General features: G+C 37.1%; 1 protein-coding gene across 1 annotated transcript in view; it reads right to left on the bottom strand.

Moving 5' to 3' along the window:
• LOC115223833 (hyccin) overlaps positions 1-11,787 on the bottom strand; it is a 374,581-nt gene extending 362,794 nt beyond the window's left edge. Inside the window, exon 1 of the mRNA XM_029794513.2 lies at positions 10,992-11,787. The gene's annotated coding sequence lies outside the window, so the exon portion shown is untranslated. The remainder of the gene's footprint in view (positions 1-10,991) is intronic.
• Positions 11,788-23,310: the final 11,523 nt, after the last annotated feature.

Here is a 23,310-nt window from a genome sequence, read left to right as displayed (position 1 = left end):
CAGGATGTTATGAAAAAGTATTCAGATGCTAAGTCTACCTCTTGTCAAAGCATAATCAACCACCATCCTCATGGCATCGTCATTATTTCTCTTACATCTAGGACAACCAATGTATCATATAGGTCCAGAAATATCTTTACTTAAAAATTCAGATCTTCTGGGTACAATGCTGCCATCATACTAAATCTGGTTTACAATCATTCAGGTGTGCAAATTTCTGACAAGTGCTAGTCTTGCTTATAACTATTACATCTAAGTTTAGTCATCTAAGATCATTCTGTAGGTGATACTTCATCCAGACACACTTTTGGCCATGTGCATTCAAGCATCTCACTCTCAACAATGTTCTAGTAGGAAATAAAAGACCACATATTTTACAGATAATGGAGTGCATTGTGTTTTCACACACTGAAGGACTCACTAACATTTTTAAACAACCCCAGATTCATTGGCAGTTTCTCCCACATAGTTCAATATATTCCAGATATTTTACTCATCAGAATCATTCCTTTGCAGTTTTTAGGAGAATAATATTTTAACTTAATGTTTGTAATTTTATGAATTCCATCAACTCCAAACTCTTTAGAACAACAGGAAAACTGAGGAGTGTCTACTATTGTTTTAGTTGTTGCTGCTACTGTTTGTTGATGCTTTTGTTGTTCTTGTCTACATTGTTGTTGCAGACTTTAAGCCAGCAGAACCTTTAAAGTCTTAATGATCTTTATAACTGGATCAAAAGGGGATTTTCTGATTCATCCTCATTGCCAGACAAGATATTCATGGACAGCAAAGGCAATGCATGTCTATAGGAATTACTTGCTTTTTGTTGTCTGGATGAAGACACATCAAATTATTTGTGACAGATAGTGCTTTTAACAGTTAGTTTTTGCTGTTTGATTTTTAATTTATATTGATGTAGTTGTCATCATTGTGTTGATTTTGTCATGGATTTGTTATTAGTGTTGTAGCTGCTGCTTTATGAGGGGACTAAAAGTTAACTTCTCTCTTTGAAGTAAAATTTTGAAGACATTTGACAGCCTTCAAATGCTACCACATTTTCCATGGTTAGTTTCCCCCTTTCCAAATAAAAAAAAATCCACTGACATTCAACCCTTTTATTACAACTATTTCTGTTGTATCTAAGCACATTCACTCAGGCCATGCTCACATTTTCCACACATTTATGGAAGGATACCACCTCTCTATTCATCCAAACCTTCCTCTCCAAAAGAAAATTATAAAAATAACCCATAAGAGCATGATCAAAAAAGAACATGTCCATCCCGTTGCCATGGCCAACAGAAGAAAAATTCTCCCTATCCCAACCAAAGGAAGGTGATAGTGGGGGATCATCATGATGGACTCAGTCAATAAGATGTGTCCTCCTGTTGTTTTCACATAAATCTAGAGATCAACAATATTTGGGCATTGCACAAGTTGCATGCAAAGTGTTTTCATTGCTCTGTGCATATCTTGATAAGCCTGGCTGATGGTACATTGCCCTTCTCACCTGGTAGCATTCTGGAAGTTATCCAGAGTACTCAGGCTAAAACTCCTCTAGAACAGACCAAACACTTGATTTTTGTTAATACCCACAGTTTCACTGAGAACTACATTGCTCTTCTCCACCACTAGTCATGCACAGGATATTGTCATGCAAGTTTTATTGTTTGTATTGTTTGATGAAGTGGAATGTTGTGAAGCTATTTTGTTTATTTCCCCCATAAAACAGATAACTTAATAATAATAATAATCAAACAACTATGATGAGTGAAAGTGGGAAATACGAAGGTTGTGTCAATGAAGAGAGTAGACGTAATTGGTGCACTTGGAAGTATCAGCACTCAACTACCATCATGGCTGAAAAAGATTGGTACAAATGTAAAGATAGAACACCTACAAAAATCAGCATTGCTTGGAACTACAAGAATTCTTTGCAGGGTTCTTGAAGTATAACCAGTAAACAAGTGTCACCTTAGTCTGCTGGCTGTGGACAACTGATACTTTCCATCATACCCAGTAAAATAAGCTGTGAGTTTTCATATAATAATAATAATAATAATAATATTTAATGTCCATTTTCCATGCTGGCATGGGTTGGATGGTTTGACAGGGGCTGGCTAAACAGAGAACTGCACCAAGCTCCAATGTCTGCTTTAGCATGGTTTCTATGGCTGGATGCCCACCCTAATGCCAACTAGTTTACAAGAGTATGTTTTTAGTAACTCACAAAATAAACAGAAATTATAAGATATGATTTTCAATAAATATTAGTTGGTGATTAAAATGATGGGAGCTCAAGACTGAGTAAGGTATGCATTTAGACATGTTGGGGAACCAACATAACCAGTATTCATTTAAATAACAAACCACCAAAAAACTTCAAATATTTAACATATAACAAGAATATTTTGTTGACAAGAATTACAGTTTCTTTGTTTATCATTTTTTACATACAAATATTCAGTCTGTTCCCCTTTTCTTTCTCTCACCCTCTCACTTCTATTCTAGCCTTTCTACTTACACCTTTTCTCTCTCTCCCCTCTTGTATTCCTATCCCTTCTTCTTCCCCTTCATACCTTACTGTTTTCCTTTGTCGTTCCCTCACCCTGCTGTCTTTCTCCTCTGCCTGCTGCTGTCACATGATTAGTGGCCAGTTCCCTTTTTCCTTCCTTTCTTACACTGGCCCCATAGCTGACCTGTTGCAAATTATCTGTCTCTCAGTTTACCATCCTTCAAGACATTTTATAAGTGTTACCCACTATTCTCGACTCCTTGACCCCATGGCCATATTTTGTTCTTGTCCTAAATCACACTCTGTCTGTCCTCATCCTAAATCACACTCAGTGCCATTTTGCCTGTTTTGTTTTGTTTTGGTTGCTCTTGTCCTAATTCTCTGCATGTAAACGTTTTTTGCAGGTACCACCAATTGGGAAGCACTCAGTCTTATCATTAAGGGTGCAAAACTGAATATTACCAACTGGTTGATAATTGAAGAATTATGGACCTTTTGTTTGTCTCTTGTTCATTTTTACATTCAGTATACATTACGTCATTTGCTTATACATTTTTTCATTTTTATAATATATATCATCATCATCGTAGTTTATACATATACATATATATATATCACGTGATCACGTAACCGACCAGGTTATCAAATGTTGCTACACATCGCTGGTCACAATGTGCTTCGCATTGTTTTAACCTTCAAATGATGTCACTCCAATGGCTAAGCAAGCAGGCTAACAGAAGAAAGAGTGAGAGAAAGTTGCGGCAAAAGAGTACAGCAGGGATCGTCACCATCCCCTGCCAGAGACCTGTGGAGCTTTAGATGTTTTTGCTCAATAAACACTCACAACGCCCAGTCTGGGAATCAAAACCTCGATTCTACGGCCGCGAGTCCGCTGCCGTAACCACTGGGTCATTGCGCCTCCACACACACACACACACATTTATATACAAATACACAAACATGTGTGTATGTGTGAGTGAGTGAGTGTGTACACAAGGTGGCTATCAAGTTACTATTGAGTATGGCTATCCTTTGTTCCCTTCCTTGTGGACCCTCATGGTGGCAAAAACATACACCAGTGCAGTAGTACCAAGACTCCACTTCTCACACACCAGTGACATTTAAATGAACAATGAAGTTATGTGACTAACAGGAGAATTATAAATGCACTACCTACACTACATTATCTGTGTGTATGCTCACAAGTGAGGAAATGACAGATGTAATGAGATTTTCTTATCACAGGTATGTGTAAAGCCTAAATCACCATAATGGAAGGTCCACTGTCTGCTTGCAATCCTAAGATGTTACTGACTTGCAGTGAAAATAGTGGATAGATGAAGAACAAAAATTACCCACATATCAAATTTTATTTTATGTGTGGCTAATGTGCCAGACTTTAACCCTTTTGTTAGCATATTTCTGATGAAATACACTGCTTTTGTTTCACTCGAGTTCACCAAGAACAGGTTTTCAGCCCTGTCTTTATCACCATAGTCTTCCAGGCTATAACAAAGGAATTTAAGACAGTCTGCCTTTGGGAGCTCCTCTATACTGATGACCTTGTTCTTATAGCTGAATCACTACCAGAACTAGAGAAGAAATTTCAGGTGTAGAAGCAAGGTCTAGAATCAAGGGACCTTAGAGTTAATTTAGCAATGACCAAAGTCTTAATAAGTAGGAAAGCAGACAAATCCCAAATCCCTTCAGGGAGATGGCCCTGCTTGATTTGTAGGAAAGGTATTGACAGAAACTTCATATGGTGTTTAGAAGGCGGCGAGCTGGCAGAAATGTTAGCACGCCGGCCGAAATGCTTAGCTGTATTTCGTCTGCCGTTACGTTTTGAGTTCAAATTCCGCAGAGGTCAACTTTGCCTTTCATCTTTTCGGGGTCGATAAATTAAGTACCAGTTACACACTGGAGGCAATATAATCAACTTAATCAGTTTGTCTGTCCTTGTTTGTCCCCTCTGTGTGTAGCTCCTTGTGGGCAGTAAAGAAATAAGGAATTCCATATGGTGTACCCAGTGCATGCTATGGATACCTAAGAGGTGCAACAACATCAGAGGAAGGTTAACAGAGAAAGTAATCTTAGTGTGTGGCAGACATATATGTACATTAAACACAAGAAATGTACAGAAAACAGTCTTCACATAATGCCCAGGGGAATATGTAGAAATAGTTGATAGCTTCCATTACCAAGTCAACAGTGGAGGAGCATGCTCTGAGAGTGTAGCTGCTAGAAGTATGGGCAGGGAAAATATCAGAGAGCTTCTACCTTTGTTTGTAACAAAGGGCCTTACCTTCAGATTGTATGATGTCTTTGTGTGAACAGCCATGCTAAATGGTAGTGACATATGGTCTGTGACTGCAGAGGACATGTGAAGGCTTGAAAGAAATGAATCTAGTATGCTTTGCTGGATGTGCAATGTCAGTGTGCTCATATGACTGAGTGTAAGTAAAGAGGCATTAGATATAGTGTGCAAAAGAGAAGACTGCACTGGTATAGTCATGAGATGCATAAAGAAATGCCGATCTCCAACTGTGGAGAGAACCTGAAGAAGAGGTAGACCCAGAAAGACATGAGACAAGGTAGCAAAGTATGATCTTTGGCTGCTGAATCTCACAGAGGTGATAACAAGTGATTGAGGCCTTTGGCAGTTTGCTGTGCTTGAGAAGACGTATCAAGCTAAGTGAAATCATAGTCATGGCCAGTGACATGTAAAAGGCACCCATGCCAGTGAAACGTAAAGGACACCCATGCCAGTGACAAGTGAAAAGCACCCAGTACACTCTGTGGAGTGGTTGGCATTAGGAAGGACATCCAGCCATAGAAACCAAGCCAAAACAAACTGGAGCCCAGTGCAGCTCTCTGGCTTACAAGCTCCAGTCAAACTGTCTTACCTATGCTATGGAAAATGGACGCTTAACGATGATGATGATGATAATGAGGATAAAGAAGAATTAAATAAAATAATATGGTCATTATTGAGCTGTTGTCTGGATCACAAATTACCACGAAATGTTGATGGAAGGTTTTGATTGAGTCACTTTAAAACAGAAAGCTTGTACCACAAAGTCAAGAACAGTTTCAGGCAGGTTAGTATCAGAAGGTAGCCATTGAGCTAACAACAAACAAAAGGAAAGTAAAACAGCCAATGTTTAGAAACATTGTAGGTTTCCTATAAGACTATCCTGTCCCATGAACACTTTACATCATCATCATCATCATTTAGCGTCCGTTCTCCACGCTAGCATGGGTTGGACGGTTCAACTGGGGTCTGTGAAGCTGGAAGGCTTCATCAGGCCCAGTCAGATCTGGCAGTGTTTCTACAGCTGGATGCCCTTCCTAACGCCAACCACTCTGTGAGTGTAGTGGGTGCTTTTTACGTGGCACCCGCACAGGTGCCAGACAGAGCTGGCAAACGGCCACGAACGGATGGTGCTTTTACGTGTCACCGGCACAGGGGCCAGGCGAGGCTGGCAACGGACACGAACGGATGGTGCTTTTACGTGCCACCAACACGGGGGCCAGACAGAGCTGGCAAACGGCCAGGAAACAGATGGTGCTTTTACGTGTCACCGGCACGGGGGCCAGGCGAGGCTGGCAACGGACACGAACGGATGGTGCTTTTACATGCCACCGACACGGGGGCCAGACAGGGTTGGCAAACGGCCACGAACGGATGGTGCTTTTACGTGTCACCGGCACGGGTGCCAGGCGAGGCTGGCAACGGACACGAGCAGATGGTGCTTTTACGTGCCACCGACACGGGGGCCAGACAGGGCTGGCAAACGGCCACGAACGGATGGTGCTTTTACGTGTCACCTGCACGGGGGCCCTGATGTTGATCGACCTCAATTTGGTTCTGCTTTCTGATATATGTATTGATTTGGTTTGATTTTGATTTTGACTGTTCTCACTGACTGTTCTCACTGGTCTTGCCGGGTTTTCTCACGCACAGTTATATTTACATATAACTGTAAATTCAAATATGAACATGCATATCATCATCATCCTTTATCATCCATTTTCCAATGTGTGTGTGTGTGTGTGTGTACACATGTACACACATTACTGGATAGGCATTGAGTCTCTTAAGTTCATCCATCTTTTTTCACAGGATTTGTTTTTCACTTTAATTGACCAAAAACCACCCAACTCACCAAACAGGCTATATGTGGTTGCCAGTTTAGTCACCAATGACCAAACCATGCAACTGGTTGTACAGGGTAACATGTTACTATATCTATTTATCTATCTGTCTATCTATGAGTGTGTGAGTGTATGTGTGTGTATGTGTGTGTGTGTGTGTGAGTGTATGTGTGTGTATGTGTGTGTGTGTGTGTTCATACTAGGTGGCATGAAAAGGTTCCCATACTAGTTATGTTTACTAAAAAATAACTTATATAACTAAGTTTTAGCATCATCTGCTTCGAAATAGTCACCTTGCACAGCAATACAGCAGTCCCAGTGTTCCTGCTACTTTTGGAATCCAGCCTGGAAGTCGTTTTCCGTAAATGAGTTGAGGACCTTCTGCAATTCGCTCTGGAGCTCAACAACAGTGTTAAAACAGCAACCTTTGAGCTGTATTTTCATCTTGGAGAAGAGATGGAAGTTCACAGGTGCTAAATCTGGTGAATAGGGCAGCTGTGGAAGCGATACCATGTTGTCTTTGGCAAGAAACTCATGAGTGAAGAGAGCTTCATGACAGGGTGCATTGTTGTCATGAAGAAGCCAATTCTTGGTGCTCCACAGATCCGGTTATTTTTGCTGAATGTCTTCTGTCAAATGCTTCAAAATGTTGCAGCAGAACTCTCAATTGACAGGTCTGACCCTGGGAAACAAATTCTGGGGGTGACGCTCTTGACAGGTCTTCCAAATGACTCATCATCTTCCAAAAACAAAAATCTCACAAATACAGCAATGTCACTCGGCACACTGTCTCATGAAGGACACTGCTAGCTCTCACTGCAAATGCAACTGTGTGCTGCCATCTGTTGGTGTACTACAGAACTAGGCTGGGAACTTTTTGATACTACCTCAAATATTATATAAAAATGCACACGCATCATGCACAAACATATATAAACAGGTATATATTCATATATAAGTATATATGAAAATTATACATAGATATTTATGCATACATAACTACTTAAGAATTTTTGTAGATTGTTAAAGAGCAAAAGAAGAAAGGTCATCACTGTCATCTATTTTAAACTTCAACAGACCAGAGAACTGAAGGAAATGTGTAGGCAGTATGCTACTAACTTCAGCTCTTTGGAAAAATATGTTGATTATATCTTAAGATCCATTACTTCTGTGTAAATGGTAATTCAGATGCATAAGCATCAAAAGGAGTATAACCAAAACACTGGAAAAATTCATTTTAAATAAACAATATCTTGTATTCATCCATTGCTGGACAGTAGGAAATATAAAATGATGTAGATCTAATAGTTTGTTTTTTTTTTCATGAGAAGATATGTTTATTCAAAAACTTTCTTTGAAATAAATACTACAAATTACATCACAATAAAAATTTCTCAACATGATGTTAACTAGGTAAATTTATCAGACACAAAAAAAAATGAGATTCAAGATATAATTTAATTCAGTCAGTCTTACAGAATTTTGAACCTATATAGGGCTAAACTTGAGCTACGTATTGATTTTCTTTTCTAATTAAAGTTCAGGTTGAACCGATAAATTTTTCAACAAAATTTTAAAACAGATCCTTTGCAATAAAAAGGAGCAAAATTTTTAATTATAAATATATTCTGGAATTAATTAAAATTAAAACTTGATATACTTGAAAAGGAATACTTTATAGTTTACCAGACTAGTAAATGATTGTATGTACATATGCACACACACACGCACTCCAGTCACTTTACAGAAAATACACTGTAAAATGACTGCTGATATGAAAGGTATCCACCAATAAAAATCAAACCCATTAATGAAACAAAGGAGAGAATCATGTCCTTGCTGTATGTGGGGGCAATAAGAAATGACTGAGACACTGATGAACCTTTCCAGCTATTGCTGGGATGGAAAGTGGATGTAATGTGATGATGATGATGACATATTACATACATGATGATTGTGTGTGTGTGTGTGTGTGTGTGTGTGTGAAGGTATGTGGCTTAATGGTTAGTGTTGGACTCACAATCATAAGATCATGGGTTCAACTCCCAGACCAAGTTTTGTACTGTGTTCCTGAACAAGGCACTTCATTTCATATTGGTCTACTCTACTCAGCTGATAATTAGTAGCAGATGACTACTTGTGCAGCTCTTGCACTCCTTTCAGCTCTCACATCCTCAATGTTCTACAGAGTCAAGAGTGAGTGGGTGTCTATGTATCTTGGAGACCACATAGTCACTGAAAACAACAAACACAGCATGGTACCGAGACATATTCGTTTGAGAGTGCCGATTAATGTCATGTGTGTGTGTGTGAGTGGGAGAAATAGAGCGAGACAAAGAGAACGAGAGACAGGGAAACACAGATTTGTTTCTTCTTCCATAATCGTTTGAAGATCGGAAGCAAGTAACTCGGAAAGACAGTTTCTGAAGTTTCAGCTTCACACACACGCGCAAAGACACACACACTATACAAGTATACGTATAATGTACTACCTGCAACTATCTGGGATGAAATTAATAGAATTACTAGTCACTGAAGGCGTTGAAGTTTCCACCACCCACGATATACATACATACATACATACACACACACTAGTGCGTGCGTGTGTGTGGGTGTGTGTGTGTAAAAAGCTACAAATAATCTTATCGTTAATAATTAGTAATAAGTTCAGTTTTTAAGAAATTTAGCATCAGGTCCTTCGAGCAAGTTTCATTCTCCTCTTAAGTAAAGTGGTGAAATCAACCTGATATAAACCTACTCATAAATTAACCTAATATAAACCGAATAATAAATATGTGTATTTGACAGCTTACCCACACGTTCACGTGTGTTGTTTTATAATCGCGCGCATTGTATCAAGAAGATTATGAATTAAAAAAAAAAAAGGAAGGGATTAAGGCTTTGAATGAATTGGTTCAGCAAAAACAATGAATTAACAAATATCACTGAATGTCAATAGTAATCGATAAATTGAACACTATACACTATTTTCTTGTTCATAATAAAGCAATTCTGAATAAATCAAAAATTCTAATGACGAGGAAAATAAATAATGTTAATAAATATCGTTAGTTATTCTCAAATTATGATCATAGAAAACGAATGATAATGAGAACAAAATATTATGATCAGTTTTATATGAAACTTTACCTACAAAATATCCACCTAAATCAAGAATACCGGCATAAAAAAGCGAAGTTTAAATTAGTGGAAGAGTAACAAGTATTTTTTGTGAATGATTTAATTGTAAAACATGTTTAGTTATATGTATAAGGGATATGTTGTGTTTACATTATGAGGGAAAATAGTACATCAATAATCCTTCTCGATTTCATATAAAAAAGAAAACCGAAATTATTCATCTGCAAAGATGTGGTGTACAGGAAATATATAAAATATAAGTATTCGTCAGGTAAGTGACATGTATATCAAACTATAAAAGATAAATATTAGCTATAACAGAGGTATTTTTGTAATATTCTTAATATTATCGATCGAGAATTAACATCTAGTTCATCGAAAATGTTAAGCCCTGGATTCATAATACGACTAATACTCTTACTATTATTTACAACAGATACGGAAAGTACACAGGCTATATATTTTAAGTAATAATTAGCACATAAACACTGTTCTAAAGAGGCGTGTCACCGACTAAACTTAACTATCATATAATTATATAATTTAAGGCCCATTGATAGTAAGTTTAAAAGGAAACGGCGACCTTTAACTTGAAAACTATCTAATCAAGCTAGAAAAAAGCTGTTTTTGAAACCGATGGGATTCACACATTAGATTTGAGTTGGTCAAGTACTGGGTGGCCAAACTGCTGATCGCGAGCCGCATGCGGTTCTAAAAGCTACTATATCAAGCACCCGAGATCATATAGGGTTTCAGTGGGGTTCTTTTTTCCGGAATCAGCTTTAACATCCTACGAGTTAGGGTTTAAAGTATTAATTGCATGAAATGAAGATTCTATAATATCCTTCAACAAGCAGTTTAATCATTCTATTTTAGTGAAGCGGTATATTTACTCATTTATAAATATAAATCTTTAATGTCTAATGTGCTGATATATATATACATACATATATATATATATATATTATATATATATATATATATATGTAAATATGTTGCGGCTCTTGACCGTATAAAAATATATATCTGACTGTTCTTATTAAACAAGTTGACCATCCTGGTATAAATAAGACAATCATCTTTCTTTTCTTTTTACTTTTACTTTATAAACGACTAATAAAAAGAAGAAAAATATAAAAGTCAGTAACGCTGACAACGGCATCAAAATAACAAAACCTACCTTGGAGGCCAGGGTAGTTTCTGTGGGAGGGTTAAAAAAAAAAAAAAGAAAAATGAGCCAGCAGTAAAAGTACCACTATCTCCACAAGTGCAAAACAGAATTGTTTTGTGATAGTGGCACCGCTATCGGTGGTTATTTATTTCTTTATTGGATTTGGTGTTTTCCTGTTACTCTTCAACATTTCGCCTTCAATCTTTAGAGAGCGGCAGTGGCTGTCATTGTTGTTGTTGTTAGGTAAACACACTCATCGTCTTGTAGCTAACAACAACTATTTCCATTTAGTAAGTAGTTCCATTTAACCAATTAACTAGAAGTAAGTTAATTTAGTTAATGGACACTTCGTATCACAATTTCAAGTTAGTTACTTTCTTCTCTACTACTGTCTATGTTAATTTCTTGCTTTCTGGAAGACAGTTTTTTCATTTGTGTGGGTGTGTGTTCTTCCTTCTGTAATTCAAATACCGCAGTTTCTTACGTACAGCTGTTTATTGTTGATATTATGGTCTATATATAAATGTGTGTGTACATACGTTTGTTCCAACTTATTGTAGACAAACAAATAGAATTACCTATAAAAGTGCTCTTTTGATGAATGTTTTATTCAGCCGTATTAATCACGAGGATCGTCTGAAAATCTGTATTGTCTGTTGGATTTACTGCAAAGGAAAAATTAAGCGAATCCGACTGGTTTTCCAAAGTTTTTGCACTTTTGCCGTCACTGTTTCGTCAATCGGCAAAAATTAACTTCCATCGTCATCTTCAATCTCATCTTTCATGTAAATGAAATTATCGCATGCTTTAAACTCCAAGAAATCCAAAGTTTCGTTGGAATTGTTTTAACTGACGATAAAAGTATATATTCGTTTCTTGCTCTTCAATAAAGAAAACTTTTCGTTAAAAAAATATTTAAGAAGAAAAGCAAATTTTGTTGTTGTCATTTGAGAAATTATCAACTGAAAAATAATTGGCAAACAACTTAACATAACTTTCTGATAATTTATTCACCTCGGGTAATAAAAGAAATATCGCCACATTGAGATTTTTATTGGAAACTACACTGCTGAAGAATATTAACTTGAGCCAGATTATTTTTACATTATATAAATAAGATTTGTCACTGTGTCTAAGAAGGCATATAATTATATTTTCTTTGCTCATTAAAACGGTTACGAGTTAGATGGCTGATCATATAATCAGATCAGATGAATGTACCTGGCTCTACGTCATGTTCAGCAGCTCGAGATCAGATGATCCATAATTTTAGTTGACAATATTCACACATTTTGTAAAATTATTTTCAGAGAGTATCCTGTTATCTCATCTTATGAGGGAGTTATGATATTGTTTAATTCTTCTCTTAAAGAAGTTGTTCTTCTAATTACTTGGAAGTTCAATTTTATGAGGGAGTATTTTGGATAAACCTAGGAATTGATAAAAGGCATAAAAATATACTATGAAAGTGATGTGATAGCAATGGATGATAAACATTAGTGAGCTCTGTACCAAATATTTCCTTGTTACAGCCTTTTATATTTTGGATTCAAATCATGCCTAGATCAACTTTGCCTTTCAGCCTTCAGAGGATGATTAAATAAGTACCAGTTAAGTATGGAAGTTGAAGTAATTGATTAAAACTCTGGATGGTTGTGCCCTAATATGCCAACACTGCAATGACTGAAGCCATTTTAAGTAAAAGAATACTTATGTATAGTAAAAAAAATATGTGTAAGTGAGAGAGAGAGTGTGTGTGTGTGTAAAGGCATATGCCATGTGGTTTAGTGTGTTGCACTTACGATCACAAAGTTGTGGTTTTGATTCCTGGGCCAGAAACCAGTCAATGTATTTTTTTCTTGAGCAAAGCATTTAATTTTAAATTGCTCCAGTCCTCTCAGCTGGCATAATATGTAATCCTGCATCCAAGAGTGAAATATATGTGCCACAGAATCCCAGGAAACCAGTCTTATGTGCCTATTGTTTGCTCAAACACAAAAATGTGCAACCCTGTAACCATCCATGATGCTCAGTACAACTTGTATCAGGGCAAAACCTATTTTTCCTTTATGTTCTATTCATTTAGCACATCATCATTTCATTCAACGTCCACTTTTCCATGCTTGCATGGGTCAAATGGAATATATTGAGGCAGATTTTCTATCACCAGATGCCCTTCCTGTCAATAATTCTCACCTGTTTCCAAACAAGGTCATATTTCCCCATAGCCAGACATGTTTTTCATGGAAGATTGGAAACAACATTGCTTGTATGACAGTGATGCTCATTGGCAACCATCACATAACGTTAAGACAAGGCTACACACATTTACATACACACTCACATGCACAAACACATATATGATTATCTTCATCTTGTCAGATGATATCCATCTCACATTAAATGATAGTGAGTCATTTGCATGTTACTGGATTGAAGTGACAAAAGCTTGTACAACACTTTTGCCTCTCAATCACTATAGTAGGTTCCAGTGGCAAGCTTTGTAAGATGACTGGTATATTTTAACTACAAGTTTTATGTCAGAGTATCTTTCTCCGAGAAGACCTGCCTTCCCCATAGCTTTAGAAGTAACAGGAGCTTGGGAAATCTGTTTAGCTTATAGATGGGACTGTGACAGATACTACCATTCCAGGTCAGAACAGACTTGTAAGTAATGGTAATTAAGGGAAAACTACATTTCCCCACAGTTCCAGAATTCCTGGACTGGAGCATCACCACTAGATGCAGTTTATATATTCACATACCAGAGCCTCTCGCAAGGCTTTGGCTGGCTATAGTAGAAACACTTGCCCAAAGTGGGGCACAGTGAGGCTGGACCCCAAACCAGGTGGTTGGAAAATCTGTGCCTTCTTTTGCTGTTTAGGTAACCCTAAGACAGAATTTGCATGATGCAACATGAGACAAGGTTGATTTGTTAAATAACAGGTATTGTCTATTTGACAGGCTCCTATGACTTCCATCTACCTAGTTTACTCACAAAGCTAAGGCTGACTAACACTGTTAAAAATCATTTACCAAAACTATAACATCATATTGACTTTGGATGCCCTTCTTGTTTTTCAAAGAAGTCATTAGAATTGTTTCAATGGTTTTACAAATTAAAATTACAGAGCTACATGAGATATTGTTTATAAGATGTAAGCATGATATCACTGTCACCAAAGTGTCATGCACGGACACACACACAAACATATATGTACACACAAACACGTATATAAATGTGAGTTTGGAGGGGTATATCATCTGGGCGGATACTGTGGTGGCTCTCATTTATGCCCCAGGTATTTAGTGTCTATGACTACTATTAGTTGTCAGTCACTCAGTAAATTCCTCTGATGGGTAATTCTGTGTTCACTTCATTGGAGGGTAATATTGTCAGGGGTATATATATTAGCAATAACTATAACGATATAGAACATGGAGACTTTATCTCCTCTTATTTTAAAATTTTTATACAGCATATTATTATAGTCTTTATGGCCTACACATGTTTCCACTGCACAGATTACAGGTAGTTATACAAGCAACTTGGCATGATTTTCAGTACAGCTTCATCGAGGTCTAACCATTTGGCTAGTTTTGAAGTGAACTGAGTGTAGTTAGTTTTTTGTTACTTAGGGTTCGTAGGACATGGGGGGATCATTTTGAAAATGAAATCTGGTTCATTTGTATGTTTGCTGTCCAAAGTCAGGGTTCAGTCTAATTAGGTCAAGGTTGATGTTAGTGTTTTCACAGGGCTTTTTGTGTATTGTAGTGGTTGGGTATGTTGTAGCCTTGTTTTCAAGTGTAGTGCTTGTAGAGTAGTGTTTTTAGTTGTTTATATATTCATTTTCTTGGCTGTGTTGTTTATTTTTTATGGTATACATTGGATAGAGTATATGCTAGGTGTGTTAAAGAGGGCCATTAATTTTGGGGGTTTAAGATATGTTCTTCTCTCCGTCCTTTCACACTCAGCTGTGGGTGGGACATTGATTATCCACTTCCTTTAAATTTTTTAAGTCTTGTGTTTTAATAAAACATCAACTCTCTCTAAATTTCTTTGTCTCTCCTTTTCTTTTTCTATCTCTGTCTGTCTTCACCACCCCTCACTGTCTCTATGCCTACTATTATCCTTACCCCAACATGAGCAATAGTAGAAGTGTCATTGAATAGTGAGAGAGGGAGTCAAAGTGTGACACACTAACATGCAAATTAGTTTTCACACTTATTATATTAGATGTATGTATAGAGTGTTAGAAGTGGTGCACAGATATTGAATACTGAGAAAAGCAGAGGTTGCCAGAATTTTGGAAACAGAATTTTTTTATCTAGTCATTATTATTAGTGCTTTCGTTTGTCTTTGAACTTCTTAAATAAAATTGTGAATGTGCAAACAGTTTGATCATTTACATAAATCAGGTGGTTTTTTTTGTTTTGTTTAAAAGAAGAGAACATTGTATTTTTTTTTTGTGAGGGGTGAGGTTCCAGGACAATGGAAATAGATAGATAGATGGATGCACAGATAGAAGAATGGATAGACAGATAAATAGCCAGACAGACAGAGAGGTAGAAAGAGGGATTTCTTTTCAATTTAGAATGTTTTTTTATCATTTATTTATTTAGTTAGTTTTTTTTTACAATTGTAAAGATACTGGCATGAGACATGAGTTCAAAGATGTTGACCTCTTTTAGGATGAGGAAAATAATGAAAAAAGGATGGGGTGCAGTCCATCCAAATGTGGTCAATGCCAGTGTTCTCTGACACTCCTGTGCCGGTGGAACATAAGAAGCACCATCTGAACATAGTCAATGTCAGTATCCACTGATTGGCTCCCATGCCAGTGGCGTGTAAAAAGCACCATCTGAACATGGCCAATGCCAGTACTCCCTGAGTGGCCCCTGTGCTGGTGGCACATAAAAAGTACTGTCCGAATATGATCAATGCCAGGTCTACCTGACTGGCTCCTGTGCATGTCGCATGTAAAAAGCACTCACTACACTCTCAGAGTGGTTGGTGTTAGGAAGGGCATCCAGCTGTAGAAACATTGCTATATCAGATTGGAGCCTGGTGCAGCTGTTGATTCTCCAAACCTCAGTCAAACTGTCCAACCCATGCCATGATGATGTGCCAAGAAGGAAAATAAGAAGTTCTATGAAAAATTATATATAAGAGGTAGACCCAGGAAAACCTGGGACGAGGTGGTGAAGCACGACCTTCGAACTTTAGGCCTCACTGAGGAAATGACCAGCGACCGAGACCATTGGAAATATGCTGTACGTGAGAAGACCAGGCAAGACAAGTGAGCCCAGCCCACTTATGCATGCCTTTCCTCCCTTGGACACAAAGACCTGTTGAGGCAAGCAAAGTCGATATAGAACCTCATCCGACGACAGGCACCCATGCCAACCCCCTTTGCTTGCGAAAACATATTGGGGCAAGCGAAATCGAATTGAACCAGCCAGGATCCCTGGTCTGGTGGTACGTAAAAAGCACTATCCGACTCATGGCCGATGCCAGCGCCGCCTCGACTGGCTTCCGTGCCGGTGGCACGTAAAATACACCAATCCTACCGTGGCCGTTGCCAGCCTCGCCTGGCACCTGTGCAGGTGGCACGTAAAAAGCACCCACTACACTCACGGAGTGGTTGGCGTTAGGAAGGGCATCCAGCTGTAGAAACATTGCCAGATAAGACTGGAGCCTGGTGCAGCCTTCTGGCTACCCAGATCCCCGGTCGAACCGTCCAACCCATGCTAGCATGGAGAACAGACATTAAACGATGATGATGATGATGATGATATATATATTTATATACGTGTGTGTGTATATGTGCCTGTGAGTTCATGTATTTGGAAATATGTTTATGTCTACACTGTGTAATTTCAATGTTTTGCATTGAAAAATAAAGTCAGGTTTCTTTTAATTTCATGTTTTTACATGAACAAACGTTAGAACAATATTTACAAATTAGAAAAATAAAACCCACTGTTATAGAGATGAGTATCATGTATATATGTAAATATGTATATATGTGCATGTATATATATTAAAGAAAGCAAAAAATAAAACAAAAATGATAGTGTTCAGTATGTTGCCCACAGTAATCTCTGTCAAAGAGACATGGTTAAACAAAGTTGTACATCATTTCCCTCTTTCTCTCACATACCCATTTTTTCTCTCTCTCTTATTATTACTCCCACTGCCACCATCAACATTGCTACTTTAAATAAAACATCATCAACTCTCCCTAAATTTCTTTGTATCTCTTTCTCTCCCATTCTTTTTCTTTCTCTCACAATGTGTCTGTCTGTCTTCACCACCACCCTCATCATCTCTACTATTACTCTCATCCCAGTTCAAGGAATAGTAGAAGTGTCATTGAATAGTGGAGGGTGACATAGTGACACAGAAATTAGTTTTTGCATTATATTATATTATTTTATATTATATTATATATATATATATATTATATATATACATATATATATATATATATACTTGTATATACATATATATGCATAATTGTCATCATCATCATTATCATTGTTTAATGTTTGTTTTTCCACGCTAGCATGGGTTGACTGAGGACTGGCAAGCCAGGAGGCTGCACCAGGCTCCAGTCTGATTTGGCAATGTTTCTACAGCTGGATGCCCTTCCTAGCACCAACCACTTCGAGAGTGTAGTGGGTACTTTTTATTTGTCCCTGGCATGGGAGCCAGTCAGGTGGCCTTGGCATTGATCACGCTCAGGTAGTGCTTTTTACATGCCACCAGCACAGGAGCCAGTCAGGGGGCACTGGCATCGACCACGTTCGAATGGTTCTTTTTATGTGCCACCAGCATAGCAGCCAGTCAGGCAGACCTGGCATTGACCACATTCGGATGGTGCTTTTTACGTTCCACTAGCATAGGAGCCAGTAGGGGGCACTGGCATCAACCACGTTCAGATGGTGAATTTTACGTGCCACCAGCACAGGAGCCAGTCAGGGGGCACTGTCCACAGTTATGATTTTGGTTTTTTCTTGGCTCAACAGGTCTTCTTAAGCATATCATATCAAGGGTACGTATATATATATATATATGATTGATATAATTTACACACACATACACACATCATCATTTAACATCCATCATCCAAAGTGGTATGGATTGGACAGTTTGACAAATGCTGACAAGGCAGAAAACTGTACCAGGCTTCACTGTCTGTTTTGGGAGAGTTTTATGGCTGGATGCCCTTCCTAATACCAACCCAGCTGTAAAAAATCCCCATATATACGGTGGCTGCCCCCTCATTATTGAGTATGGCCATTGCACGAAGCTTAATCAATGTTGTTATCGTGCAATGCCTGTACAAGAAGACTTTTTTTAAAGTGAGGAAAGGCTGTGTACTGAGTCAATCCCACTCACTAAGCAAGAGCGGCCATAATCCGAAAAGAAGAACAAGTCAACATCATCGGTAACCACTGAGCTGCAGGTTTTATGTTGGAGTTATCCCAGTTACCTGAGTTACCTTCTCCTAGAAGGATGCCCTAACAAAGGCTAGAAGTCCTTCACTCCCAATGGTTTAACCACGCAATCGGGTATTCAGTCTGATTATTTCTATGTCCCCGCACATGATACAGCCTTAAGACATTTATTGGATGGCTGTTGACTCTCAAGAGTTCCTCTGCCCTTTGACGGGTTTTGTTTTTCATCCCGCTGGGTGTCCAATAAACACCCTCCACACCAAGCAAGCTTGGTGGGTTTGCCAGTTTCGTCGCCAACGACCTGACCATGCAACAGGTTGTACTGGGTTACATGTTACCAGTAGCACTTGAAAGTGACCTGACACGTACGTACGTACGTACATACATGCATACATACATACATAATTTTTATATATTTCTAAAATAGATCCTTCACCTCTTTTTACTGTACAACATTTATATATATTTGTTGTGTTGTCTCCAATGAACCTTGTCAATATTATGAAGCTCTAGTCTTTGTGAATATTGTCCAGGTTCCTACAAGAACATTGTTCAGATACAACACTTAATGCTGCAGTTGTTTCATTCGACTCACTTAAGAGATGGAAGAACTGAAGCATTGCACACATACATAATATTTCATGTATTTGTATGGGTGTTTATTTGTGTAGATATGGCTGTATAGTTAGGATGTTTGGTTTCCAGCTACATGGCTTCAGGTTCACTTCCACTACATGGCACCTAAGGTGTCTTCTACTATGGCCTCATGCTGACCAAAGCCCCCTGAGTGGATCTTGTTGGCAGAAATGGAAAGAAGCCAATTGTGTGTGTGTGTTCTTGTCTTGACATCATGTGATAGTTGTAAATGAATGTTAGTCATACAAGCAGTATCATTCATTTCCAATATTCTAACAATGAGGAAATATTACCTTTCTTGAAAACAGGTGAGAGCTGACAACAGGGTAGGTATCTACCAGTAGAAAAATCTGCTTCAATAAATTCCTTCACCTCATACAAGCATAGCACAGTGAATGTTCAAACAATGATGAGATGGTGCAATATGAGATATGTATGCAAGATTTAGAGTGGTGAAACAAGATAACTTATCTGTAATGATTAAAATTATGGAACATTGAGAACCTCAAATTAAAAATAAAACAACAAAAATAAGAACAACAGAATTTGTATAATATAAAGACTGAAATAATATGCTAACAAGGGACAATGTTTTTATTATAGACAAAGAAATGTAGAAACTGTGGAAAATAAGAAGCAGAGTATATATCATTAGTTAAAAACTATATCATTTACTTGAATTTTATCCAGTCCAGTATAGTTGCCATTAATGAAAATGATCTTTAATATCCTTTACATTGACATATATTTGCCTACAAAATAGTGGATCAGAGCACTGTAAGCATACACGAGATGGCTGCCTTGTACATGATTATAGCAAATGTTTTTTTCATTGAGAGAGAAAACATTTGAGTAAAATCAGTTCCCTATCAGCAGTAGAAAACACACCAAACAATAGACAATAGATTAATGGAATAGCAGAGAAGATAAAACACAGTTGATTTATGAAAAAAAAAAAATAATAAATTAAAAAAAAAAAATGAGGTGGAGATAAGAACATGTAACTCAAGGCTACATAGAGCTAAATGTCAAGTTTACTTAACTTAAACAAAAATAGTAAGATGTTTTCTCATGTTTTATGACTTGGGAGCTTGTGTACAATGTTTTGAATTTCAGTACAGCAAATTAGGAGGAATCAGGAATGTTACTAAAGAAAAATTTGACTACAAGGAAATGAAAATGATGAAATTACAAAGTGCTACTATGATTGGTTGATTAATAAAAGGTATGAATAGGATTGGATAAACTTACATCTTACAGGGCCAATAAAGTGGTGATCTGTGAGGGGATAAAGAAAAAGATATGGAATAAGGCTTTGTGATGTTTATGCTGTCAAGTCACTGAAGTTATTAATGTCCATCATATATAATATTATCATCAACATTGTTGTCCATTTCTCCATGCGTGCATTGGTCAAATGGAATTCAATGGATGCCGGTCCTGTTGACAATTCTTTCTTGCTTCTTAACATGGCAATATTTCCCCATAATCAGGCAGGCTGTAATAGAAGATTGGAAATTAATGACAACATTTGCATGACAGTGACAGTTATTTACAACTATCATGTATGTATGTACATACGTACTTACACAATCACACACATATACATACATACATACAAACATACATACGTACATACATACATACATATGTATATATATATATATATATATATATATATATATATACACATTTTGCTTGAACAAGGTGTTGATTGTCTCAGGAGTATAACAGAAGACACTTGCCCAAGGTGCTATGCAGTGGGACTGAACCCCAAACTACATAGTTTGGAAGCCAACTCCTTAATCACATAGCCACTATGGTTGTATGAAAAAAATACTTTAATGGCTGGTATAGTAAAAGCATTGTGTGATACTATTCCACTGAGATCCCTTGGTTCTATGATACAAACTTCCTGTTTTAAAGTGATGTAAATTGAAATCACACATCAAAATTTCCTAATTTATGTTCCAGATACCAGTTTAATAATAACAAAGTTATTTTATTAAATCCTTTGTTATATTAAAAATTAACAGATACAAATGCAGCATATTTCAATATAAATATGACGAAAAAAAGTTATTACAAGAAGTGAGAAGATGCATTGGAGACAAGAAATTACAGGGATTTCAAGCAAATGGATAGTGTAGTAAAAAGATGGGGTAATAAAGAGTCACAACATGGCTGGAGTTAAATAGTTTTCAGTTGAATAGGGTATATTTTGGGTATAGATAAAAAGTCAGAGAATTACAGATGTTTTATATTTAGTGACTAACTGGGTTCACTCATTGTTTTGATGAATGAGGGTTCAGCAAGACATAGCTACACAGTGTTCCTAAAAGAAGAAAGTGTGCTGGTGTCTTGGTCTGCTGAAGAACCTGCATGATGGATATTATTATAGTGGCCATGGTTTGTACAGAACAGTCCCACTCTCATGACACTTGTTGCACTAAAGCAATATGTAATATAATCACATGCTTCATTTCCCACTGAACTTACAATAATCTTCACTTTGACCCCTATCAAACATCAAGCAGTAAGCTTTCTCCAAGCTACAGAGAATGAAAACCTATTAATACCATTTACTAGATTAACAACTGGCAGTTAGAACTAAGTATTAATTTTCAAACTTGTACTGTTCTAGTGCAAGAAGTGTCATGATCCCCGTAATTTTCAGAAAGTAGGATTTGTATGGAGTTACCTTCTCTCACATCAGTAGCTTAAGAGTTTTAAGGGGTTCATCTGTCTGCTAGGGTGCCTGTGAGTGACCTTCTTGAAGAGATAATTCAGTGACATAATAATTAACCCATAGCTGGAACCCTGACAGCTGATCTGGAAACAATAGTGACTAAGAGGTGGTTCCACACTTCTCAAAATCCTGCAACTCCCAAACCAGGGCCTCACTACCTGATGCAGTTTAAATTCATACCCAGGACAATATCTAGTGAAACTACTATAAAAAATGTATGAAGCAAAATTATAAAATTAATACTTAGTTCTAATTACCAGTTGTTAATCTAGTAAATGATATTAATAGGTTTTTTATTCTTTGTAGCTTGGAAAGCAGTAAGAAAGCTTACTGTTTGATGTGTGTATGGGTTAAAAGGAAGATTAGAAGTGAATTCAGTAGGAAATGAAGCATAGTGTGCATTGTGATCATATTACAATTTCATCAATAACCTTGAAATTACTATGCTAGAGGTTGAAATTTGACACCTACAGGAACATGTATTTATTGGAAATACAGTTTTCATTACATACTCAATCAAACCACTAGAATAAAAATTAGCAATGTGAAAAGATTGGACTTGTTTCAGAATTTCTGAAGAGAAATATAGACAAGAGTAAAACACGTCTTGATGAGAGAGGTCATAAAAACCGACGAACATCAAGGAAATTCAGAAACTTTATATGTAACTAGCAGTATCGCCCGGCGTTGCTCGGGTTTGTAAGGGAAATAACTATATAAGCATTTTTAGAGAGTTATAGCCAAAAATAGCAAAAAAATGCATTAAAAATGGAAAAAAAATGATGGTAAATTTTTTTTAAAATCGTTGACTCATCGTAGACATTTTTAGAGAGTTACTTCCCTTATATGATAGCGAAAAAAATGCATTAAAATGGAAAAAAAAATTATGGTAATTTTTTTTTTAAATCGTAGACTGATCGTAGACGTGCGCTAATACCAAGAAGGGCTCGATATGAATCACGACTATAAGATACCCGGTTTTGGTTAAACTGCACCGCAAAATGTGGGAGTAGTTAGGAATCTAAATCGTAGGAGACAGACACACAACCTTACTTTTATATATAAAGATGAGAAATAAGGAAATGAATATTTTACAACTGAGCAAAAAATGGTCCCAGGTGTGTTGTAGAATCTCTGGTAAACTGGTAAGGAACCAACGCTTTTGGTGCACCAAATAAGCAATAATTAAACAACAGGAACTGTTCACATAGCTGCTTTTATTTTATTTATGTGTGTGTGTGTTTTCTTAGGTGATACAAATCATACTAGAAGTGGGGATACAGTTAGAAATCTTTCTGCTTTCGAAAAGGTAAGTTAAATTAGAAATATTTCAGAATTGTGATATTGTGCGTTGGTGAAGGCAGGTCTGCAGTAATTAGGGAGTAATATATTAATTATGATCCAGCAGTATTGCAAAGCACACTTCGAAGTTGTCTATAAAATACATTTATTGATTTAGGCTACAAAAAGAATTAGATG

The sequence above is a fragment of the Octopus sinensis genome, linkage group LG2 (assembly GCF_006345805.1).
Source record: "Octopus sinensis linkage group LG2, ASM634580v1, whole genome shotgun sequence".
In the NCBI taxonomy this organism is placed as follows: domain Eukaryota; kingdom Metazoa; phylum Mollusca; class Cephalopoda; order Octopoda; family Octopodidae; genus Octopus; species Octopus sinensis.
This window is presented reverse-complemented; position numbering and strand designations above follow the sequence as displayed.